The sequence below is a fragment of the Polyodon spathula genome, chromosome 1, assembly GCF_017654505.1.
Source record: "Polyodon spathula isolate WHYD16114869_AA chromosome 1, ASM1765450v1, whole genome shotgun sequence".
Lineage (NCBI taxonomy): Eukaryota > Metazoa > Chordata > Actinopteri > Acipenseriformes > Polyodontidae > Polyodon > Polyodon spathula.
In genome coordinates this window covers 26,511,497-26,536,184 of record NC_054534.1, presented here as the reverse complement: position 1 = coordinate 26,536,184, position 24,688 = coordinate 26,511,497, and the positions used below count along the sequence as shown (strand labels likewise).

Below are 24,688 nucleotides of genomic sequence, written 5' to 3'. Positions count from 1 at the left end.
ATAGGTATCCATGGAATCTTAAATATTGTTATTTGAAATGTAAGAAACGTACTTGTAGAAAACAATTTCTTACAAACGATAAACTAAAAGAAAAAAATAAAATAAATACATTAACATATTGTACTTAACATATGGGATTGCACACCTTGTGTAATAATAATAAAGACATTGACATTTCTGCAGCCCAGTCTTGGCATAAGCAGTTTAATTATTATTATTTTTTTTTAATAATGCTAAAACTATTCCTTTTGAGAAGACTAGACTTAAAACTAGAGTTACGAGCCACGCCAATAGAGAGAGGGTGGTCAGGAAAACCTCAAGTATTCCCAATCAATGTTAACCCATATCCCTAAGGGGGCTTTTTGAATGATTTGATTATATTTATTATTAATTAGTCATTTAGCAGATGCTTTTATCCAAAGTAACTTTTAGAGACTAGGGGGTGAACTATGCATCAACAACTACTGCTGCAGAGTCACTTAAAATAGGACCTTGGTTTTACATCTCATCCAAAGTACTCACTGATGAATGTACTATTCAGACACAATAAAAAGCAATAACAGGAACACATTACAGGAGTGGTCACTGGCAATGCAGCGGTCTTTGTAACCTGCTCTGTGTAGTAAGTGTCAGGATACAGAGCTGGCTGGAACTGGATAATCCAAAACCAAGCACTAATAAAAACATTTACATCTTACTTTTATTCAGAATGCAGTGTTTGTTTCTTTTTCTAATGATTTATTTTAGCCCGCAGAGGGCGCTGTTGTCTGTGGTCTGAATACTGCCAACAGTAAACATGATCACGGGTTTTCTAATTCAGGTACAGGGTCCAGTGCACACGCAAATGCTCAAAATAATAATGAAGACAAAAGGTGAAAGAAAAAGGGAAAATAAAATACAGTAATAAAACTACAAAATAAAGGTGCAGCACTCGGCAGTGTTACCCCAACCGTCGCTATCCGCATGGCCTGGGTCTCTGTCCTACACTACTGTGTTCCCTCCACTTACATGTTCGGGGGCTGCCCAAGGATTCCCCGATCTTTACAATCTTTCTTTTTAATGTATTATTTGTTTTGCTTGTTTTTTTGTTTCGCTGGCTGTGCTCGATCCGGCTGCCCAGCTTCCGCCAGCTGGCTCGTTTCGTCTTAAAGAGGCAGCCTGAAGGAACACAGAGCGTAATCTTTATAGGGCCAGCAATCCCGAGGCCCGCCTCTCAGCCACTCAGAGAGAGGGAGAGCCACACACCCTCTCTCCCACCTCTCCGTGTCACGACCATGACCGACAGGCAGATATTGTAAGGCTTGCTGCACTCTTCCTGCAGCACCATAAATGCACCAGAAGAGTCAGGTGCACAGGTCTCTCCTGTTACGTACCTATTAAACAATTACCTTTTTAAGGCTCCAGCCACATTTCCACGAGTTTCTCCGCCAACTACATTTTATAAGACCACCTTTTCACCGGTCTCAAATAATAAATAATAATATCGGAACGGCTTTCATCCGTCCACACAAACACAATATTATTACTACTACTAATAATACAATAGAAATAATACAAATGAAAATACATACATATACTAAATTAATATCCACAAGGGGTGGTCACCCGTCACACTCGCCTCCACCCCCCCCCTTGTGCACAGCACACATGGCCCAACGGTTCAGGTCCACATTCTGGGGTGGGAATGGAGGCTTCCAGAGGCCCACAAATGGCAACCTGGACAGTGGCACGCAGGCGACATTCCCCAACGGCGGCGTGCAGACGACCCCAGACGACCCCAGGCTTTTGTCCATCCGCACACAAACACAATATTATTACTACTACTAATAATAATACAATACAAATAATACAAATGAAAATACATACATATAATAAATTCATATCTACACAGGGTGGGCACCCGTCACAATGTTGTATCCCCCTATGTATCTCTAACAGTGTCATTTATTGGAATAGATATAACTATGCTTTAATTTATATCCCACAGATGGTAGGACTTCCATTTTAATCATGCTACACCTATCCTTACAGCAGCTTTTAAATCAAATAGTAAAACATGTAGGAACTATGTTAGCCTTAAATAACTGCACACAGTTGTCTTAGTTTTTAGAGTTTAGGTACTTTTTGCCATAATGTAATCGTAGGATGAGTATTTTGAAGCGTATGTTTAAATTTTAGAATTGAAAGTTGTGCTAGAAATTGTAATAAAAAAACAAAAACCTTGTGCACAGTGCTGTGATATATAATCTTTGAGACACAGCTTACTGTAGGTGAAATCCACTCTACTTAAGCAAATACAATATTGCTTGGAATAACTAGAGTGAAAATCTATTATTAGAATCATGTTTCTATACCTTTATACTAATCACATCGAGCAGCTGAGTCAATAAAATCAGAAGGTTTTGTGCTAAAGGTAATGTATTATTTGAATGTACACTTTAACCATTTTTTTTAAATTGTAAAATGCCATTAAGAAAACGGACAATGGGAATGCTGTAGACTTGCTGAGCTTGCACATTTCTTTGGCCCCCAAGCTGAAACCTGCTCTTTTAAAAGCAAACGGAAAGTCCAAGAAGATTTGAAGAGGTTCAGAGGCTTTTTTTTTTTTTCTTTGTTTCACAGCGGATGTTGAGCAGAAAAAAGGCTTAAGGCTTTTTTTTTTTTTTTTCCTAGCGTAGGAAGTCATACTGAGGAGATACCAGACAATCTCATTCTAATCCTATAACACTGACCCCCGCTGCACTTCGAAACTACAAAGGAAGCTTTAAGCTTTCTCTGCATTGTTGTTTTTTTTGCACCAGCTGGAAAATCTTAGATAAAGATTTAAAAAGCTACAGACTCTCTGAGAGTCGGCGAAAAAAAGACGAAAATGTAACACTACTAAAACATTTCTCAAATGAAGCATTTCTAAATATTAAACTGCCCTTTACACAAAACAAAAAACACACTATTGAGATATTGATACTATTACGAGGATATGATACTCTCAATTTCAAAGGTTTCCAGGGATGTTGCAATTTTTTATTTTATGTACAGTTATATAACATCAGTGTTACTGTAAGTCATTTTATTATTTTTTCAGAAACTCTGAATAACTTACACAAGGCCATGTGAGGCCAATTAGCACACCAGATAAAGTTACATGTTCTTTATATAAACTTTATTACATTTTTTTTTTTTAAATTACAAGACAATAACATGTTATTTAGGATTGCTCCACACTGGAGTTGTTCAAAACAGTTTACAAGTACAGTAGGTCATCATTTCAACCAGATCAACAGCAAGTCTGATATGTATGTCCCCTGCAATAGTACCGCACGGTAATTGTCAGAAGAAATGGAACTGTAATATGACACACAGCTGTATAATGTTAACCCCATGTATAACATGCATGACAGGGCAGCCTTGGCATATGTCCTTTGTACAGCAAGTATGAAACCCCAGAAACCACTATAAAAAGGGGAAGCACTGAGCTTTGTTTTATACCAGCTGGAAAGTACAGCTGTAAGAAGCCCTTCCCTATCATGTCACTTACAGCTCATCTGAGGTTCAACTTGAGCTCCATTAAGTATTTCTGTTTCTTTAAAAATAATTAAAACCAGCCTTTGTAAAGCACCTTCTGACGGTAAGAAACATGAAATTCTGAGGAAGAAAGAAACCAAGAATCCGTGTCAGGATGTGGTAATGCACTCCAGGCCTGTTTAATCCCCAGCACACATAGATGTCCATGTCCATATTCATAGAGTTAGGCATCTTACCTGCAACTTTCACCCAACTGACATTTCCATATTTAAATCTATTTTAAGAAACAGTTGAAACGTAATTTTAAGTACTTCTATCATAGATATTCTTTCCCCCTTTATTTTACGCATCTGACTTTAATGATTCACTTAAATTACATCACCTTACCGTACACATCACTGTTGGGGCCAATTTCATCAAATGTATTCCATATAGTAGGTTTACTGGGTTTTGACTCAACAGATCCAACTGACAGAAAAGGGCAGTTGGTGAGTTGGCCAAAGTGAAAGTCTGAGCATGCTGAACATGACATTTAAAGAATGTCATGTTTGTTTTTAAGGTTTTTCAGTCTGTATATTAAGGTTTTCAATAAGATCAAATAAGGGCGACATTATTTACCCATTTTAAAACAGCAACTTGGCATGGGTATGAAATATGAAAATGATGTGTTTTAAAACACCCATGTGGATTCAACAGAGCTCCCAGAATCATACAGTCTAAACCCTCAGTACTTTAGGCTAACGGTTACACCTTTATGTGCCTGATGTGGTCCAGACATCCGTAGCCCACATAGGAGAGCCCAATTTAAAACCAACTTGAAAAAGACAGAATGGAATGACTGAAGCAGAACATTTTACAAAATTGAATCTAGACAAAGAATACATCTAGAAAGAATACATCATTGGGGTAACTATGATATATCACGCCCATGCCAAGTTGCTGACAGGAGTGTGAATGAGATGACTGGCAATTCCAAATAAATACATCTATAAAAATAAATACTACAGTTTGGGAGATACAGATATTCCTTTCATAAAACAAATCTGAATTATTTTTCAAATTTGCCACATATTTTTCAACACATCTAAGGGTCTTCAGAACACAATCAAAACAAATAAAGCACAATGCTGTCTCCTAAAATGTAGGGTTTGTTAAGTTAATTTTATATATTGTAGCATTGATATAGCAATAGTAATAATAATAATAATAATAATAATAATAATAATAATAATAATAATAATAATAATGCCTTGCACTCTTCCTGTTACCTGTTTTGAAGTAATCCACAGTAATAAATGCACAAACATTGACTGAGGTCCCCAACTACAGTACTGTATATAGTAAACTCAAGGGCAAGGCTACTTTCCATTCCTGAACACTTAGCTCTTAAGTTCATTTTCCACATGAACAAGCACACAACTCTCTGTAGCTGCTTCAAGAGGACTTCCCCGCCGAGGGGTTTTTAACACCAAGCTCTCCTGTTAGGTAATGTGATAGGCTAGAGAAAGACATGGGGAGGGGTGGAGTGGCTTAGTGGTCTGGAAACCTGGCTTTCAAGCTCTCAAAAAGCCATTCACTTTACATGCAGTTTAAAGATATGTGTTAATGTTTTTTTTTTCTTTCATTTTTATTTCATAAGTGCAGTTTTTAAACAGTTTTTGGCACTATCAGTTTTAGAAATGTAAAATATTGAGAAGTATGACAAAACTCATGCTTAATGCATTGTATAGGCTATAAGTCAGGGAAAACCAAGCTCAATCCCTGCTTAAAATATTGAAGAAACACAATTTCTGAGCTAGTATCTTTTTTTGCAGTGCTAACTTGTTAAAGGAATTATTGTAAATGTCCATCCAAAGTTTCATCAAATGTGTGAAAGCAGCTCCCAAGACAGACTGTACTATAGAGCCCTTTTCTAAAAAGCAAGCAATTGTAATACTAAAAGCCATCGCAGAAACAACAAACAGGAAGGAGCAGTTAAGTTATTGTTATAAGTTGCTTGGTAGTAATTATTCTGTTTAAAAAAAAAATTCTATGCCTCTCTGAAAATCTCCCTTTGCCTTTGAGTTTGCCTGGGTGAGCTCGACCCCCAAGTCAGCTGTTGCCATATTGAAGTCAAGTGAACCCTTGTGAAATCAGATCACATGACATGATCCACCTCAGATTGTTCTCTGTGTGATTGGACACCCAGTGCTGTACCTCTGAACCTGAAATGGGCAAATATACACAGTATATATTTACCCATCATACATTCTCCAGATGGCATTTAATAATATAATAAATATAAAACAAATGTATAGCATATGCTCTTTACAATATTATATCACCTGCTCCCAGCACCCAAGCATCAGCCGAAAGCACTAATATGCCACATGAAGTCAGGAATGTGAGAGGGCTGCAGGCTTGCAGAAGGGACGGGGTGAACCTGTCAGAAATGGGTCACGATTGAGCTAAGCTGGGGCAGCTAGATACCTGACTTCAATACTCTAGTCTGTAGGAAGCCTCTGTAATCTGTGGTGTTACTGAACAAGTATGTGGTGAAACATGAGGAAGGAGAAAGAAAGGGTAAGTTGAGAGCAAGAGGTTAAGCTTTTGATAACCATGTGAAAATCAATCCCAACCAGAGAGTAAATGGAAGATATTATTACAGCAATGGAATTCTTCTTGTAGAACCATTCTTTCAGAACAGGTAAATAATCATGTTTCCAAGGTGCTAGTCTTCGGCTGTATCTCCACCCAAACAGCAGAGCCACTTTGTAAGGTGCCTGTCCCTCTGTCTGTCACACTCAATATCGTGAACACAATAACTACCTTCATCATACGCTCCCAGTCTCCTCTAGATGTTCTGGATTGCATTTGACATGGTCTGTATCATTGATATGGCCAGATTTTAAGCAATGTAGCAGTGGAAGGGTTCATTTGTACTGGACAACACTGGTAATGGAACTTAAGTAAGACAATCACTCAAAGTGTACCTACCGTCTCTATGCAGCTGTAACATCAAAAGTCACATGACCACCATTACACTCAATAGCTGTCACTAGTTGCCTAATAAGCTGGTGTTTCTTTTTTTTCTTTCACACAATGTTCAATGCTTATATGACTCAATCTGTGCAGTTATGTGTAGCTACGAACATCCACTTGGAATGTAAATCCAATTTCTTCCAGTAGAAGTAACTTCCTTAATTATATTGTCATGCGATTGAGAGTTATTGTTCAAAAAGAGTACACTATGTCTTAATTTGTTTATATTATGTAACTAAATACAGCATATAAATAGCCACACATGTACCATAACACAGTTATATAACAGGTAATGCCCAGAAAAGATGAGTCTAAATTCCAGTGCGCACTCTTGCACCATGCAGGCCAAGGGGCTTGACTAGGTCACGCGGGTTGCATTACTGTTAACAGTTCTAATGCGACTGTGGGGAAAGAGATTTGACTTCCGATGGCTCTAAATAACACCAGCCTGTGATCCAGTCTGTGGTATATGATAGAGGTGAAGTAGGTGAGCATGTAGTATAGTCTCATAAACGCCCATGCATAGTTTCAGAAATCTCAAGGCCAGTCAGTCCCAAGATATAGCCTTCACCAGACCTGCACCGTCCTTCTGCAAATTAACAGAATTTGTTACAGCTAATAGTGCTACAGTTCTGCAGAAGACAATCTCAATGTCTTCTAGTCCAAACGTTCCAATTTTAAGGGCCCATGTTTTTTTAGTGAATGGCCTTACAAGTACTGCACTGCTCTCTGATAACAAACAATTTCATAGGCCTGCCACTGAGGTGAGAAAGTAAATGTAATCAGTAGAACAGACTTCAATGACATTGTCAGCTTCAGACCTATGAGAAATATGCCAATTAAATGTTAGTGATACACTTTCCCACTTGAACTTGACAGATTCTGAAGGAGCAGACATGATAGCAAAACATTCTGAATGACAGGTACTGACTCATCTTGTTATGTTTCGTAACTGAAGCCAGCAGTGCTTCATTTTTTGAATACTCTTTCTGAATGTTAGTCCAAGACATTTTTTAAGTTCATTTTATTTTTACTACACTTACAACACATCGATAACTTTTTAACTCATTTTAATGTCAAAGCCCATCATGTTGTTTAATACCAGTAATTGTTAAGAAACATTCGTTTTTACTGTCTCTTGCAGAATTGTGTGCTATAGTTTTCAACTAAGCAACACTGATAGAGACCGCGTAAAAGATCAACGATATTAAAGAAAAGAGAGGGGAAGCTTTATTCTGTCACCTTTGATTTGAGAAGATCGGTATCGTCTTTGAAGCGTTGTTAAGGCACAATGGTTGGCAGAGCTTCAGGGAAAGAAATATTTAACCTCGATTTTGGCTTACGCTTGGGGAATCGGGATGATTGTGGAGAAAATGATTCCCAAGTGCCAAATGGTCCTCCCACTTAGCCCTTTCCTCTCTTATCTGTTTTCATCCTGGACCTGATGAAAAGCGACTGACACTGTTAATTACAATGGTCTTCAGCGCAGACAGCGCCAAGCAAGGAAGGCTCTTTGATCAGGAAGACAGTTTAAAGCTAGCTCTCTTTGCAGAAATGCTGTAGCACATACTATCAGCACAATATAACAGTGTTTATTCTCAAAATGAAAAGACTGTATGAAGAGCTGATATAAGTAATTACAAAATGAATTCCGAAAATGTAATTTAAAATGAGTAGACTCTACTCATACGTGACCCATATATTAAACACTAAATATCTAGTTTAAATGGGGAATCACTGAAGTTACAGCAACTAAAACAGATCTTTACCATTGCAAGTGTAAGGGTGGATGATATTAGATTAAAGGTGGCCACACCACGCACCACAAACAAGCATCTTAACCACAATGCAAAAGAGACAGAATTGCCTGCCTTCTTAGCACTTTTAACCTCATCTCATCTCACCAACGGGACAGAATCTGTAACGGCAGTGTATCACACAGCACTGCCCATTACACTCTTCCCCAGGTTAACCTCTGTGGCCAGTCTATGCGATCCAGATCACAGCATTGCTGGACGTGAACCGGCGACCCAGCACACTGACGGGACAGAATACATAGTGGCACTGTATCACACAACACTGCCTGGTACACATGCCACTGCACTGCCTACTGAACAATATTTTCTGCACTGCTATATCTGTACTATTTTGATGGGCTTACGATGATACTGTTTTCATCAGTAGAAAACACTCAATTTCACCAAGTACCGTAAAAAACAGTGCATAAGTCTCATGGTGTATAAGTCGCAGACAACAATTTCAGGAAAAAGTCTATAGGTCACACCGATGTATAAGTCACTCCCCTTCTTAGGACCCCTTAAAAATACTTAGAAAATAGACTTATACAAAGGTTTTTACAGTATGTGGAGTCTGCATTGTTTCTAATGTTTTTTTTTGTGTAAGATAAAACAGAAACAAAACGGCTCCATGTTGATTATTTGATTAATCAACATGGATATTGATTATTTGAGTAATCCATGAAGAACTATTGTATATCCTCTAAACCAACACATGAACAGAAGTCTTTGTTTATCTTCTACTAATCTGTTATTAAATTTGATGGATTTACTAGCATTGTAATTTCATATATGTGTATTTGACCAAAAAAAATCATCAGTAATTTCTAAATTTGTCAGTTTTTCATTTTAGTATATGGAAAACTACAAAGCGGTATGTAATTCAATATGCTAACATAACATCATTCAGTAGGTTTCATTCAACTCTATTAAGCAAAATTTTATAGGGTGATGCAAAACTTTCGGCCTAGCACACCACATATAGTTCACACATAGCATTCACTTGTGAAAACTGTAAAATTGATAACAACTGAAAACACAGGATGCATGAATTCTGCTTCACTGTACTGTTTATAGCTGAAGATGCCAGTCTGTAGGTACTTGAAAGCTTTTTGGCTTAAACGGTAGAACAAACTAATCAAAACAAAACTAACTAAGGCCAGATGGGTATTATATTTTGTATCACATATTTCTGGAATAAACACAGGAACAATTTAAATTAAAACAAAAATATTCATTTTTTATATTTATCAACATAATTTGCCATTAAAAAACAAAGTATCTGTTATGACCTCCATGTTCATAGAAGTGACAGATTTATTATTGTTTTTTTCTCTTCAAAATTAGATTTAGGGAGGGTAAACTAGGTAGATTAATACATGGCATGCCAAAGAAGAGCTTTTTAGTCATTTTTGGAAGAACATTGTGCAGGTTGTTACTGTTGACTACATTGCTCATGTGGCTGAACAGGGCAATCAATTTGACTGAGTAGCAATTGTAGTATAGGGTGTGCAGAACTCGTAATTGCATCTCCAGTGGAAGGAAATGAAGCAGTGCCAGTAATTTAAAACCGTCATGATGAAAATGGGCCAGGTTTACATATTTCTTTCAGGGAAACAAGGAATACAAAATAACACATGCATTAGGAATTTTGTTGCATAAAGAAGCCCTTGAGGTGAACACTCCTCCAGGTGTTATTTTTGGGAATTTAATAACCCATTACCTCCCTCTTCAGATGCCATGTTGTCAGGACAGTGAAACCAGAGAGCTCCCTGCATTCCAGCTGGTGATATATTACCAGGTGAGGCTTTCAGGCACTGCAGCGCTCTGACACTAGTACCCTTAATGTCTATGGTGTCAATCAGAAATGGCCCACAGCCAAAGCACCTACAGTATTTACTGAGCGCTGGCTGGCGTTTCACGTCACAGAATACATAGCAACCTCCTTTTGCTACGCAGGAGCACTGGCTGGTTGCTGTAGTTATGAAAATACTAACATTTGCTTTTCAATGCTGCTTACAATGTGTGTTTGCCAAACAGGCTTGATGGTGCTGGCACAAAGTATCTGTCCTCCTCTTCCACACACATTCTCTACTGTTTCAGTGTTTCAGCACATCTGCCAGGTAAATCTGTCATGGGTTCCCGGTACAGTACATGTATACAATGCATAGTTTCTGCAACCAGTGCTTTTTCAATCTTTTTTTAAACTGTACCTCTTCTGTTTGGAGGTTTCAGCTCAAGTAGCCTTTTACAATTTTCTCTCACAGTTGCAATAAAAGATAAAATGATCTGATTAACAAATACAGTTTTTGCCATTTGTGTAATATATAATTTATATCACAACAGTTTGGGATTGGCAAACTGCTGGTTTAGGACAGAATACCTATCAGAGTGGATATCTGCTCAGTCAAAACCACACATGCGTACAGGTGGATGATAATTTTGAAATTATAGTCAGACTGTAACCTTTGAGCTGCTAAACAAAAATGAAATATTTACGCACAGTGGTTTAGCGAAAATATGTAATGCATGTTTATCAATGTGCTTTACCAGACCTTGCTATTCTTTACAATGCTTACCTATGCTTTACTATACTTTTTTATGCATTTACTACCAGGCAAACCTTATTTCATTTATCAAAATAAGCTTTAAAGGAGCCAGTTCTTCAGGACAGTGCCTTCCTCAGTGGCTCAGATTGTAAGGTATGGGGTTTGCTGCCTAATAAAGAGCTCCATTTCCTTCAGTTAGGTGCCTTAGCTTATTTATTGACCCCTAGGTGGCAGCTTTCGCGATATTTATATTTTTACTGGAGCAAAGACTGCACCCTGTGACCCAATGGCTCGACGGTGATGTCAGACCCAGAAGAAACACACAGTACTGTGAGTAAAGGGTTATTAAATAAATAAATACTTTCAACAAAACAAAACACTGAAAAAATGAAACAAACAAACACAACACAGAACCAAACAAGTATTGTAGCAATCTCTCTCTCTCTCTCTCTCTCTCTCTCTCTCTCTCTCTCTCTCTCTCTCTATTTTATGTGGATATTTCAAAGACATCCAATCATTGCATCTGCTTCTGGTCCGGTAGCGCCAAGTTGTACCCAATAAAAGTCTGTAGGTGCACCTATTGATTCTCATGCAACTGACACAGTCACAGGTCTTCTGCTAAACCGCGGTGGTGTTTCAGCTCACAGTCGCTTCCCTGATGACATTCATTGCGTTCACTGGAACAAAGGGAGCACAACGCTGTTCTTCGGGCTGATGCTGGTGTACCAGGTAGTCTGCAGCTAAGCTCCAGTGCACGGTATGAATGTGTGGTTTTATTCACACATTTCACTGATGGAAATAGATGTGAATAAAACAAGTTGGACTTGCATTTTCACTCAGCCAATGCAATAGATATCCATCCGTTTTATTTCTTTGTAATTTTTGCTGACCAAATGGACAGCATTAAGACTTCAACATTCGGTAAGCTACCTATGTTACTGCAACGGGAATTGCATACATTAAACACCACTTAGACCAGGTAATAAATCATTTGATTGTATTATATCATCAGAATTAAAAGGAATGGCAGATGTATTAAAGGTATAAACACAGGCTGCACTCTTATGTGAAAGCAATACCAACAAGCAAGGCAAATAGAGTCTGGTTATCCCAATACTGTAAATAATTAATGTTCTACACTTTTAGATTAAAATTCATTTGTTGGAAATTATTAATCATCAGTTCCGCAAAGGACAAATTAATTATCCACTCCTTAATCCCACAGCAAGTCCACAGATAACGACCAGGGCATAGTCTTCTAACACTGAAGCTGAACATTAAAGTTTCCCTGTCAGCTGATGTCCCCTTCTGGCAGTATGTGGTAGTACACAAACTTTACCCAGCTTTCTTCAGGGATTCTGAGAATGCGTGAGATCAGGGGCTGTACCTATTTGATAATGCATGTATCTATAAGTAAATAAGTTTGTTTTTCACAGTGTAAGTCAGATATACAGTGTGAAACAATGATTAGTGTAATTAATTAAATGAAATAAAATAGGCAATAGACTGCTCTTTTGCATCAGTTTTCATATTGGAAGCCAAACACGTTTAAAAACAGTGTCTGTAGTAAGCTACCGATTTTTAAGATAAGGTTTGGTACTCATTGCTGGGGCATCTTCACCAGTTACCCTTTTTTCCTGCAGTAAAACTACTGGGTACATGCATCGCATGCTTCCAGCTGCTGTATATTTTCAAAACGTTTACGCAAGTCTTCAATGAACTCCTATTTTTCGAAAGAACATTCCATCTTGATAAATACAGTGAAGTAGAACCTCAAAGTTACAAACAGATTGTCAATGGAGGGTGTTCAGGAGTCTGGCATGTCTGAAAATCAGAAACTTGCATTTTCTTTCAATGATTTAAAGTACATGTAAGTATACATGTACAGTACTGTGTTAAGAAGTATTTGAGGTAAAGTGAACTATGTGGGCAGGCTTTTCAAGACTTAATTCTGTTGAAAATATTAACATATCTAAAACAGGCAACCCTCAGCTAAATTCAGCCCAGGAGAGTGCTGTATTTATTAACATCAGAGAGCTCACCAGCGCCAGTAGAATAAGAAGCATTACGACGTGCTTGGATGTTTTTGTAGATCTCAGTTAGGAACAGAGTTTGCCTATTTTGCTTACTTTCAAGAATGCAGAATCTATTTAAGACATGGAAAATATGTGCAGAAAGAACTTTATACAACTAAACACTGATCTGATTAGCTTTAGGGATTGCACAGCTAGACAAAGGTGATTACTGGGATCGGCTGAAGGAATGCAGGGTTGCCACTGGAGATATCGGAGATGGGAGGCAGAAGCCAGAATATTTGCTCCTTTTATTCAGAGGGAAAGGGAGTAGGGCAGCATTTAGGCTTTATACTACTGTTCACCCTTTAAATAAGAAAATATTATAGTTTCATACTGTTTTGTGAAAACAGAACAGCACATCTAGGGAGGAAGGCTAATAACCATTGTAACAAGCATCCTATTTACATATATCTACCATATATGTTACATGAAAAAGGGTATCACCTTGATTACATCAATCATATACACACTTAATAAAGTGTCTGACATGCAGACGGACAGATGCCTTTGTATATACGTAAGGCTTGTGTACTAATAATGGTCAGTACACATTAAGTGGGTTCAAATGGCATCACTTGGAGAACACACAGTATTAGGAGGTGTAGAAAGCACATGGGATAGCGCATTAGTTATTTGCTTACAAACCACTCTCACATTTCTCTCTCATTCTCACTATTCGGTATCCCCTGCATTAAGGTCAACACCGATCAATATACAGAACCCGTATTAGTCCAAATGCAAACATTCATTAATTTAAACCTCTAATTTAAAGGTGTAGACATACATTTCAAACATAGTGTAACTAATGCAAATGATTTATTTTCTGTTGTACATATACAGATGAGCCTGTTTTATATCACCTCGCTTAACAGCATACCCCGTTTATTATCATGATTTTTGAAAAACCACTCGTCATGCACCATAGGTTCTTAGAGGAATTATCTCTCTTAATATCATCTCACAAACACACTTATTCATTCTGTGCGGCCTGTCAAATGCTGTGTAGCCGGGCTTTACTAAGTAACCACAAGATATAATTAATTTCCAACTAACAACCAATAATCATCTCTGCTGATAAACTAACATTTTGTGCAACCTGTCAAATGCTGCGTGGGCAGTCTTAATGGCATACAGTTCAGTTACAAAACACCTACGTCACCACATTTTAACATAGTCAGTCAATGCAACGCTTAACTGAGCACTCTCATCAGTCGACAATTCACAACACAAACACAAACTGTTTTAATACTGTACATTTAGAATGGCTAAATCTACAGTATTAAAACACTGCTCTTTAATTCACTGTTAGTTTTCTTTCTTTTTTTCTCCCACTCGTAATGTGCTGTCATAGGCAAACGTGAAACCCGGTTCATATCATGACCCGATTTACGTCACGGATTATGCCTGCATGGTAATCATGATATAAAGCAGGTTCATCTGTACTTTAAAATGTGTTAAAGAATATCCTCAGGAAGTTTCATTACATTTGGAAAAGCAATTCTCTAGATATATTGTATGTATTGAAATATCCACATAAATGCAATGATATTTCAGTTGGGAGATGGGGGTCTGAGAAATACAGGTACATTTATAGTTCATATTTTTATATTTTCGTGCATACTGTTTTTAAAAAATTATTTGGCCCATAGTATTTCATGTAAAATGAAACAGGAAGATAAAACAGGAAGGTTGTCAATAATACGACAATGTTAAAATTAGTAATCAAGGTTAAGCTGGTTTAACTGGATTTTAGGTTTTAGAGTTGCCTGTGGGATTTTCTCTAACTGCACATTAATATTTTTTCAGACATTCCTATTATTGTCAATCATTGACAACTGCCATCAGTAACAAACAGTGGTGGTTTATGCACTGTAAAAAAAATAACTGCATAAATATCTTGGTCTCCTTCGTTATCCCTTTAATTTTCCTTTCCAAACCTCTAGAAAAGTTTATTTTAAGCTATAGAAAGTGCCACAAAATATGACCACTGCTCTAGAGTAGCATACCTGGTTTTAGCAGACTGGGGTTCTTCATTGTAACAGCATGAAACTGTGGTTAACTGTAAGGGTTTGACATTTATTGCCAAAAGAAAAAAAATAAAGCTACAAAAACAAATACCACACGACTCAACTATAAAATAAAAAAATTGACTTGAGTAGAACCGAGTTTGACACTTCTGGACTCCTACATCTATTTATTTTATTTATTTTCATTTTCCAAAACTGTTGCAATTCTCTGATAAAGCTGGCTGTTTTATTTTAATGGTACAGGTGGAGCAGGTCATGTCTGCAGCCCTGTTTTTGAAATCACAACAGTTCTGATGTAATGTTTGGCCAGTCTCTTTGGATAATCACTGTTATGTTTGAGGGCTTTGTAACCAGACCGCTTGTTTTCATTTCTTAAATGTTGGTCTTGTTTAAACTGTGAACTGGGTAATTCCTGCTTAAAGGTCCCATTTCTTGCCTCATTTAAAAATACTGCATTTTTTATAAATTTGAAAAGCAGGAAAAGGAAAAGGAAAGGTGGTGTAATCCCCAGTGAAAAACTAAAACAGCATCAAAGCACCATTAAACCTGACAACTCAAACTTGTCAGCAGAAGTAAATGCGGTACGTGTACTACTGTCGCTGGGAAGACAGTCTACAGCTGTGATCTCTAACAACTCTGAGTCAGTAATATAGGAGAAGTTATATTTACAAGGGCAGATTCACTGAACCAAGATTATCTCTGCACATAAATAGCAAGTATAAAGCCTTACGAACACAACAAGTTAAATGCCACTAGGAGCGGTTGTGCAATGTATTTCTACAGATCACTGCTTCTTCTACCCCGAGAAACGTAACAGCTTATTCACTAGCTTATTCGCTTGCAGCTTGTTCAGAATACCGCCGCCTAAATTCTGACTAAAACCAGGGAAAGTGCACATATTACCCCTGTTTGGGCCTCTTTACACTGGCTCCCTGTGCAGTATAGAATTGATTTTAAGATTTTGCTGTTAACTTACAAGGCCCTGAATGGAGTTATAGCCCTTTATAGGAGTTATTGACCCCGTATCTTCCAAATATGTGTGTCCAGATATATGTTCCTCAGACCAAATGTCAATAAAAACACGACGGTTTAATTTGTATCTGTTGAGGTGAATGTTATAAAGGATGAAGAATCTTTGCCACAGTTACAGCATTTGACTACTGGTGGCACTATGTGTTCATTACAAAAATACCAGTTAAACAAACCACAGTTACATAAAGTCACTGGGACTCACTGGGTGCCATATAAAAATCACCTAACATTAAATTATTTTACTTTGGACAATGTTAAAGAGCAACAGATTTACTATGGCACAGCCTGTGGTCAACGTTCCAAAAATGAGTTGAAAAGGAAAAGTGAAATATCCACTTTCCTTTCCTTTTATTGTGTTTGAGGTGCAGCATGTTTTTCTTGTAACAAAGTTTATAGTGTTCTTTTGTCTGTTAAATAGTAAATTCCCTCTCTGCTACTCATGGCTCAAAAACAAAAAAGTCAAACCCAGATGGACTGTTGATTAAGATACGTCTAAATAAGCACCGGATTTGATCAGATAAGTACAAAAGGAGCATTACAGTATTGATCCTGCCATCAGACATGTTTTTTTTTTTAATTAGTTAAAATAACAAACTTTTATATAAGATTGTTTGTCTTTAATAGAAGTGTTTATGCACTATGAAGTGTCCTGTAAGCTATATAGAAAAGGGCGTGGAAGCTTGCTGTAATTCTGATTTCTTTGCTGCTTGATGAATGGGGTAACGACAGCATGCCATGCCTATCCCAGTATGATATCCTTCATAGACAATGCTGACACTGGAATTTCAACAGTCGAATGCCACTTCCCAACACCATGTTCTCGACCCTATGACCCCACAGCTCATTGGCTGCTCAATCTCCCTCTGGAGGACCAATGCTGCTCTAACTGGTGGCGACTGGTGGAAAGAGGGGGGGTTGGTGATTAAACTTGCTGAAACAAACACATACCAGCCCCACACCAGCTTAGAAAAAAAGCTGACACTTTCAATTAAAGACACTTGCACAAACATTCAAACTTCTGGCCCCTTTCCCTGGCATTTTTGTGGGCAGTCTGGGAAGAAAAAGTAAGCACTGTGCAGAAATTAATGACACAAAGGCTTTATGTAGTTCATAGAACTGACACAATGTTCTGACCTTCTGGCATCTGCACCCTTGCTTTGTGATGTTCGACCTTAAAATTCAGCTGTTCTGTGCTGTACAGAGTAAGAGAGGGTTTTTCAATCTTAAGGTGGTTTGCTACAGTAGTTTCTGTGCATCTTTTTTACTCCTCATCCGACATACTGTACATACAAAAAAAAAAAAATCTCAAAAGTTAGCATGGATAACATTTTATTGTTCTGAATTAAATCATTATATATGTACAAGTACCTTTAATATTTTAAATATTGCCACCATAATATAATAACCTAAAATATCTATGAGAAATATTGTATTCAGCAATTTTAACCAACAGTGCCAACCTTAATCCCACTTCAAACAATATCTGAAGCCACTGTGTGAAGGAAGTCATAGAGAATGACATTTTTGATGCAAGTTCACTCTTTCTTGGGGTCTGAATGAACACAATTACAACTGGTTGTGTTTTCTTAGACCATGAATCCAGCAACCAGGAAATCAAAGACAAGACAAAGCATGGAGTGCAAAAGCTGAACACTGCATTCAATTTAGTATTTAATTTATTTCTTAGAATTTAGTTTATAAGCAGATGGTCTAAAATCACAAACATTCTGAGATGCCAGACTAATTCATTCTCTTTCATCTGCATTGAATATATTTTTTATATAAACACAATTATTGTATCTGACAGTTGTATCAGATGTTAACGAATATGTTCCATCTGTGTGGTATATTTAGACAAATCCGTTATCAAAATGACTACAGTGTACTGAAAGTAATCCTATCAAATGATTATTTCCTGTAATTAATAAAATGAGAATGAGATGCTGTATTGTAACTGGTCTAGGCAGGCAGTGCTAAAGGCAAGTTGTCTACCTTTTATTTTTGTAAGCCATCTATGGTTGTGGAAGTCAATTTGAGAGATAACACTGGCTAAGAGGCGCCTTCCTGTTTACAGATCCAGTGAGACCATCAGCTAATCACATCCTGGGCTTTCCGAGAGGACGAAGAACACGGTGCCAGCCAACTGCGTGTCGTGGCGTTAAAAAGGCAAATAACACACAACATCATGCTTTATAAATAACATTAATAGACTCTTACCGAGGAGTCTGCGCATGTGCTTAAATACAACTATTTTAAATCATTCGTGCTACACAGACCCCACATTATATCCCAAACACCAATGCATACACACCGATAATAACACACCACGTAAAACAGAAAACACAAAAATACACAGAGGGGCAGCAAACCTTGCCACAGTGTGGTAAAGGGGTGGAGTCACTGTGAACTGAGTAACCATTTCCAGTGTTTTTCCAGTGTTGATTGGCTATACACCAGTTTCATTTATTTTGTTTCGGGGGTGTTTTATCGGTTAAAACTGAAAAAACAGAAGCCCTAATTATGATGTTTAGAATCATTCTGAGTGATTAAGAGATATTTTACTACTTTTTAGTTGACTTTACTGTTGACTTCAAGTGTTAATTTCCTCTTTGTTGTTTTTTAAGAAGGAAATGGAAAACTGTGTAGTAAAGTTAGCTGAAAGGTTGTTCATGAAATGTAGGATTCTGCAGTCACTATAGAAGTCCACAGCCAGAAGATTTAGCTCAAAAACTGGTTAGAGTTTGTGGGAATTTACACTGCAACATGTTATAGAATGGAAGTGGGGAACTAGGCTTTACATGGTCTGGAGCATTTGACTTCTAAAATAAATGTACTGTGTTTGTACCTGCAACCTGTGTCTGGACTCTCCACACTGCCTTCAGACCTGGATTTACATCAAACCAGCCCGCCCCTCGTTACAACATCCTATAATGAAATGCACATGGATACAATCAGTGTCTTTCCACTGGATATTATATTTGTGGTCTCTATTTCTCTCTTGGAAGTTGGCGTGTGATGAAGATTCAGATTGGACTTCCTTATAACATCATTGGCTACCCAGCGCCACTATGTGCTCTGCAAATACCCCATTTTAACTCAATACCAAAAAACAACACTGATAACACCATGTAACAAATTTTTTTTTTTTTTTGTTCCTGGGTAATAAGTGTTATTTCCTAATTGCTTATGCCTCAAAAGTATAGAAAATGGCTATTACTCCCCACAAACTTTGCTTTTGTGACCAGGACAGTGATATTTCAAAATATCACTATTTCCAATGGGAAAACGGGCAAATGTGTGTCTTTTCGTTCACATAAAGTCAGAAAAAAACAACATCTGAATCCAAATTAACATGTATTTATACTAAAGTAATACAAAAATGACTACAAAAGATTTAGAAGTGAGTAGTTTTTCAAGATTTACGATTATACTGTATTTACAGTATCTTTTGTAGTCATTTTTGTATTACTTTAGTATAAATACATGTTAATTTGGATTCATATGTTGTTTTTTTCTGACTTTATGTGAACGAAAAAACATACATTTGCCCGTTTTCCCGTTGGAAATAGTGATATTTTGAAATATCACTGTCCTGGTCACAAAAGCAAAGTTTGTGGGGAATAATAGCCATTTTTTATACTTTTGAGGCATAAGCAATTAGGAAATAACACTTACTACCCAGGAACAAAAATTGTGTTACATAGGGTAATTTGACGTTGGCATTTCTATTGAGTTATGAGATTATTAGGTTGATACATATCAGACATCTTCTCATATGTCCCTATTTAGAAATACCAGAAAGTATCAACCTACTACAGCTTTTCATGAAGTGTGAACTGCAGGTACTGTGGGTTGAATTTTCCACAAGGTTTGCTCAATTATTCCATCAACATAGCAGCATCGGGATGAAGAGCTAAAGCATGACTAGACATGAACGAGACTTGGACAACTTGAAGCTGTACAGTACTGTACATCTGCATCATCATTATTCCAAATAAAAAATATACTGTTTTCTATTATATAGTCTATTTTTTATTTTCTCACTACAGCAAAAAAAAAAAAAAAAGTTAAAATGCTGCACTGGCGTAAAGGCATATAAAATCTGCCCCTTTGTCTGCAGCTGCAACTTTTTTATGTGTGTAATTCCAAACTGGGCGGCAGTTATTATAGTGACACTGTTTGGGAAAAAGTCTCAGAAATTGGCTGTACTGTGTATTTAATACCTTATCCATTAATTAAAAGCTGGAATGTGCCAATCTGATAACAGCTCTCAAACAATAGCAACACACCCATTTACAGTGCAGTAATCAAGCATGGCACCATTCAGACCACCAGAAAACTGCTGAGGTAATCCTGACTGGCAGAGCCTAGGTTTAGAATACATTTGTTACTTGGATTGTTAATATCATATTATAAGGTAAAACTATGTTAGCTTTCTTTAGTTTCTGATATATTTAACATAATTTAGGATTTAGTGTCGGAAGCATTCAAATAATGGCAGAGCCTAGGGACATTTAATGAAAAAACTTCGACATTTGTTACTTGGATTGTTAATATCATATTATAAGGTAAAACTATGTTAGCTTTCTTTAGTTTCTGATATATTTAACATAATTTAGGATTTAGTGTCGGAAGCATTCAGATTTAGTTAGAAATAATGCTCTTTTGTTCAACAAAAGTGACTAATAGTCACTTTGGTTTATTGGGACATTTTTGGTGAATGAGCAAATCTTGACCCCTTTCTGTAGACTTCAGTAGAGTAGTTGACATTATCAACAATACTGAACTGGCAGAACTTCAAAGATCTTTTCATTTTGACAAGCAAGGTCCTGTTATCACCTGGTAAAGCTGATAGCCCTGGGTGCTTTGGCAAAGTAAGTGCACCAGAGTGGGGAGATAATCTATGCTATGTCAAGGGCAACAAACTGGGCACTAAAGGTCAGCATTCACTGAACCGTAAGAACTGCTAAAACATCCTGGATATGTATTGTGTGATTTATAAAAAGATCTCTCTGCAGCAACGTCTAGGCAGCATTTTTACAGGCATTGACGGAGGGTTTGGCAGGACCTTACGTTTACAAATGGCACACATTTGTTTTACAGGGCACCCTCTCCAAAGTGATGACTCTATTACCTCTTTTCCACAGTACAACTGAGTCACACCGGGGCTGTGCTGAGCCACTTCGGAGGAGCCTGGTTGTTTTTCCACTGCAGAGCCCAAGCCGTGTAACTCACGTCACACACAATGAATGCATCAAGTCACATGTAGACGATGCAGTATCATCAGGTACTGTATTTGAGTTGGAAATGGCAAATCCAGAAGTTATGGTTGTGTTTGTCTTTGATTTCATTCTTCGGCTCCGAGTCAGATTCAGATGTGTTGTGAGGCAGAGTTTCATGGTTTGGTTCACGCTCGGCTCGACAAATAGCCAGTGGGCCCTCATGGCTTGGATGTGACAGTGAAAAAGGGCTATATGGATCACAGACTTTGATGCAGTTTTCCAATCCCTGATATGATTCTATAGTAATCATGAGGAACGTTTATGAATCCCTCCAGAATATGTTAAACACTTGCAGGCTCCTCAGTTAGAATTAGCGTCTTCTTGTGCTTATAGTATTGTGACGTTTTCGTGCCAATGCGAAGGTAACCTATTGTGCTTCGTCTTTGAAAAAAATGTGCAATGCAGCACCACATGATACATGTCCAAATTCACAGTCAAATGACTAAACCTCCTGACATTCTCTAATTAGTAGTGTGTTGATTTAAAACATCTTGCTGTAAAGCAGCCAGAGCATTCCTGCACCCTTTCTTTGAATAGTCATGTGCACCACAATCACTGCTCGTTTGCACAGCTTCTCCATGGAACCCCATTACACACACCTGCAGAGTGCTGCCTTCTAAAACCACAGCTTCACTAGTTTGTTTGCGCCTGTCTTAATGAAATGTCGAGGCTGCTGTCAGATAGCCTGGAATGGCAGAACAATTAAAAAAGAAACAGAGGTTAGAGATCAGTTAAACAAGTCACACCAACACGTTATAAAAGCCCCAGACAGAATTTTTTTTTGTTTACATTTATCGTATTTAAGAAAGCTGTTACCTCACAAACATTTTGAAAATATCAGCAATGATGTACAAGGGTATCATAATTTAAGAATGTCTGTTAGGATCAAGCAAGACGTTTAAGATCTTAAAATTTAAAGCACTTACTATACAATTATGATACGAGGACAATGAAGGATTTCATACCTTGCACAAAACATTGATTCCGTAATCTGTAAAGTACAACACAAAAATAAGCATCCTTGATTTGTAAACTCTAAAAAATGCACTTCAACCCAAGAAACTTCAAAACACCAGCAAGCTGGACCTGGGTTGTCATTAGCCACATCATAGGATTCCGTTACGCTTGCATGCAAACTAAAAGGCTTTCACACCAACATGAGCTCTAATGGTTTATTCATGATGACACCATCGTGACCCCATACTACCAAGTGACATTGAACCAACTATCTAACTGTGACCTTTGCAAGGGGTTTCAAATGTTCATGTTCCCTGTGAGGGTAAGTCCTACTCTGCTAGGGGAGTCTATTGAGAGTCTGACTTTTTAGCTTATCATTTTCAGCGGGTACAGAGACAATAGTGTCACAGTAATTCTGAGTCTCAAAGCATCGATCAAGCAAAAATAAATGATGTCTCATGTTCACTGGTTAAAGTTTCACAGTTGTTTAATATTTTAAAAGCAAGTTAAATTGATCGGAGATGCACCACCTTATCTCTCCTCACTGCAGAATGTTGTTTCTTAAGACTAGCTGTAAGTTGCCCCTTATAGGTAGAATACAAAATGAAATAATTGTCTCACTTACGTAGCCTACTGTATCATTTATCAATCAATCAATCAATCAATCTTTACATTATATAGCACCTTTCATAGTGGACCACCATCACAAACGGTTTTCCAAGATGCAGTAACAACAAGAATGGTTGCCAATTCTTTTTTGTTTCCTTTTTCATCGCATCCTCGAAACTTATTTTTGAAGTTTGAACTCAGTTTGGTTCATAGCAGTCTTTTCTCAACACAATTGACAGCAGGGAAGCTCACACAGGTGTAGAAGGTGAGACTAATAATCAAATCAGTCTCACTCTCTTTCTGTTAACCTAAAATTGATGATGATGCCCTTGGGCAGGGGGGAAGTATCTTGATATGTTCTTCTATAGAGAACATAGTGCTATGAACCTCGCTGAGCTCAGGCATCAGCTACAATAGCATTTTTATTATTGTTTTTATAACAGCATTACACAGTCAGAGTGTATCCACTCCGTTTACCCAAATGGAAAATAAAACACAAATATCAATGCAGCTGCATACCACTACTGGAGTATTGAAGTAATCATTTCTTGAAATCACTGGGTGTCACAAGTCCAAGGAATGCTCAGCTCTAATGACCTGATGGCTTGCATAAGAATGGAATGGGAATTTGGAAACCAGAAAATTCAAATATAAATTAGTACCCTGCAACTGGTGGCTCCACAGGCAATGCGGAGCAGCAGGCAACCCCAGGCGATGCAAGGTAGACATCATTGGGCGAAGAGAGACAGGCATCCTTGGGCAAAGCGAGACAGGCATCCTTGGGCGAAGCGAGGCAGGCATCCTTGGGCAAAGCGAGGCAGGCATCCATGAGCGATGATGTGCGGGGAGTCAGATCAAGCTGGGTTGCAGGTTTTGGCCCTCTTCTCAGCCACTGCGGCCGAGCGGTTCTTTCCCATGCTTCCCTCAGCAGCCTATGCAAGGGCTGCTGAGGACTGCCAGCATCCAGTCCTAGTCCTTCTGGTGAAGGAAGAGGCAGCTCATGCTCCTCTCCCCTGATGGTGATGGTGGAAACAGCAGGCATTCTTCCTCTGCTGGTGGCTTGGGTCCTAGGGCCATGGGATTCCTCTTCTCAGGCTGTGGATGCACCGACCCACCCTTTTGGGCTGTGGAAGCACTGACTCCTCCCTCTTGGGCTGTGGATGAACCGACTCCTCCCTCTTGGGCTGTGGATGCACCGACTCCTCCCTCTTGGGCTGTGGACGCATCGACTCCTCCCTCTTGGGCTGTGGACGCATCGACTCCTCCCTCTTGGGCATAGGACGTTCAGGCTCCTCCCACTCAGACATAGGACGTTCGGGCTCCTCCCACTCAGACGTAGGACGTTCGGGCTCCTCCCATTCAGATATAGGACATTCGGGCTCCTCCCACTCAGGCATAGGACGTTCAGCAGCTCTACCTGGATGGAGCAGTGCATGGTGGTGTAACCACAGACCTGCTTGCTCCTTTCCCCCTTTGCTCTGCTGCTGTTGCTGCTGCAGCTTTCTTCTCCCACTCCTTCTCCTCACCTTCCTCCCCTGGGCCGGTTCCTCCTCCTCCTCTTGGAAGGGGCAGACAGCCACCACGTGTCTGTACACCCCGCAGGCAAGGCACCAGCCTTGGTCCTCCAGACCACTGAGGAGCTCCTCCAGCTCGGTGCAGCCGTCTCTCCAGCCTTCCATTTATTTATTTATTTATTTCGTTTTTTGCTTTTTTTGGATTTTTTTTGTTTTGTCACCAATATCACCAGCTAATATCACCAGAGCTATTTATACTATATAACTATGCAAATATAAACTCCAATGACTTCTACAAAAGGTG

The 24,688-nt window shown here is 38.3% G+C and overlaps 1 protein-coding gene across 6 annotated transcripts in view; it reads right to left on the bottom strand.

The window, feature by feature from the left end:
- Window positions 1–24,688, bottom strand: part of LOC121316288 (protein Shroom3-like) — a 118,790-nt gene that overhangs the window by 77,122 nt on the left and 16,980 nt on the right. The gene's annotated exons all lie outside the window — the stretch shown is intronic.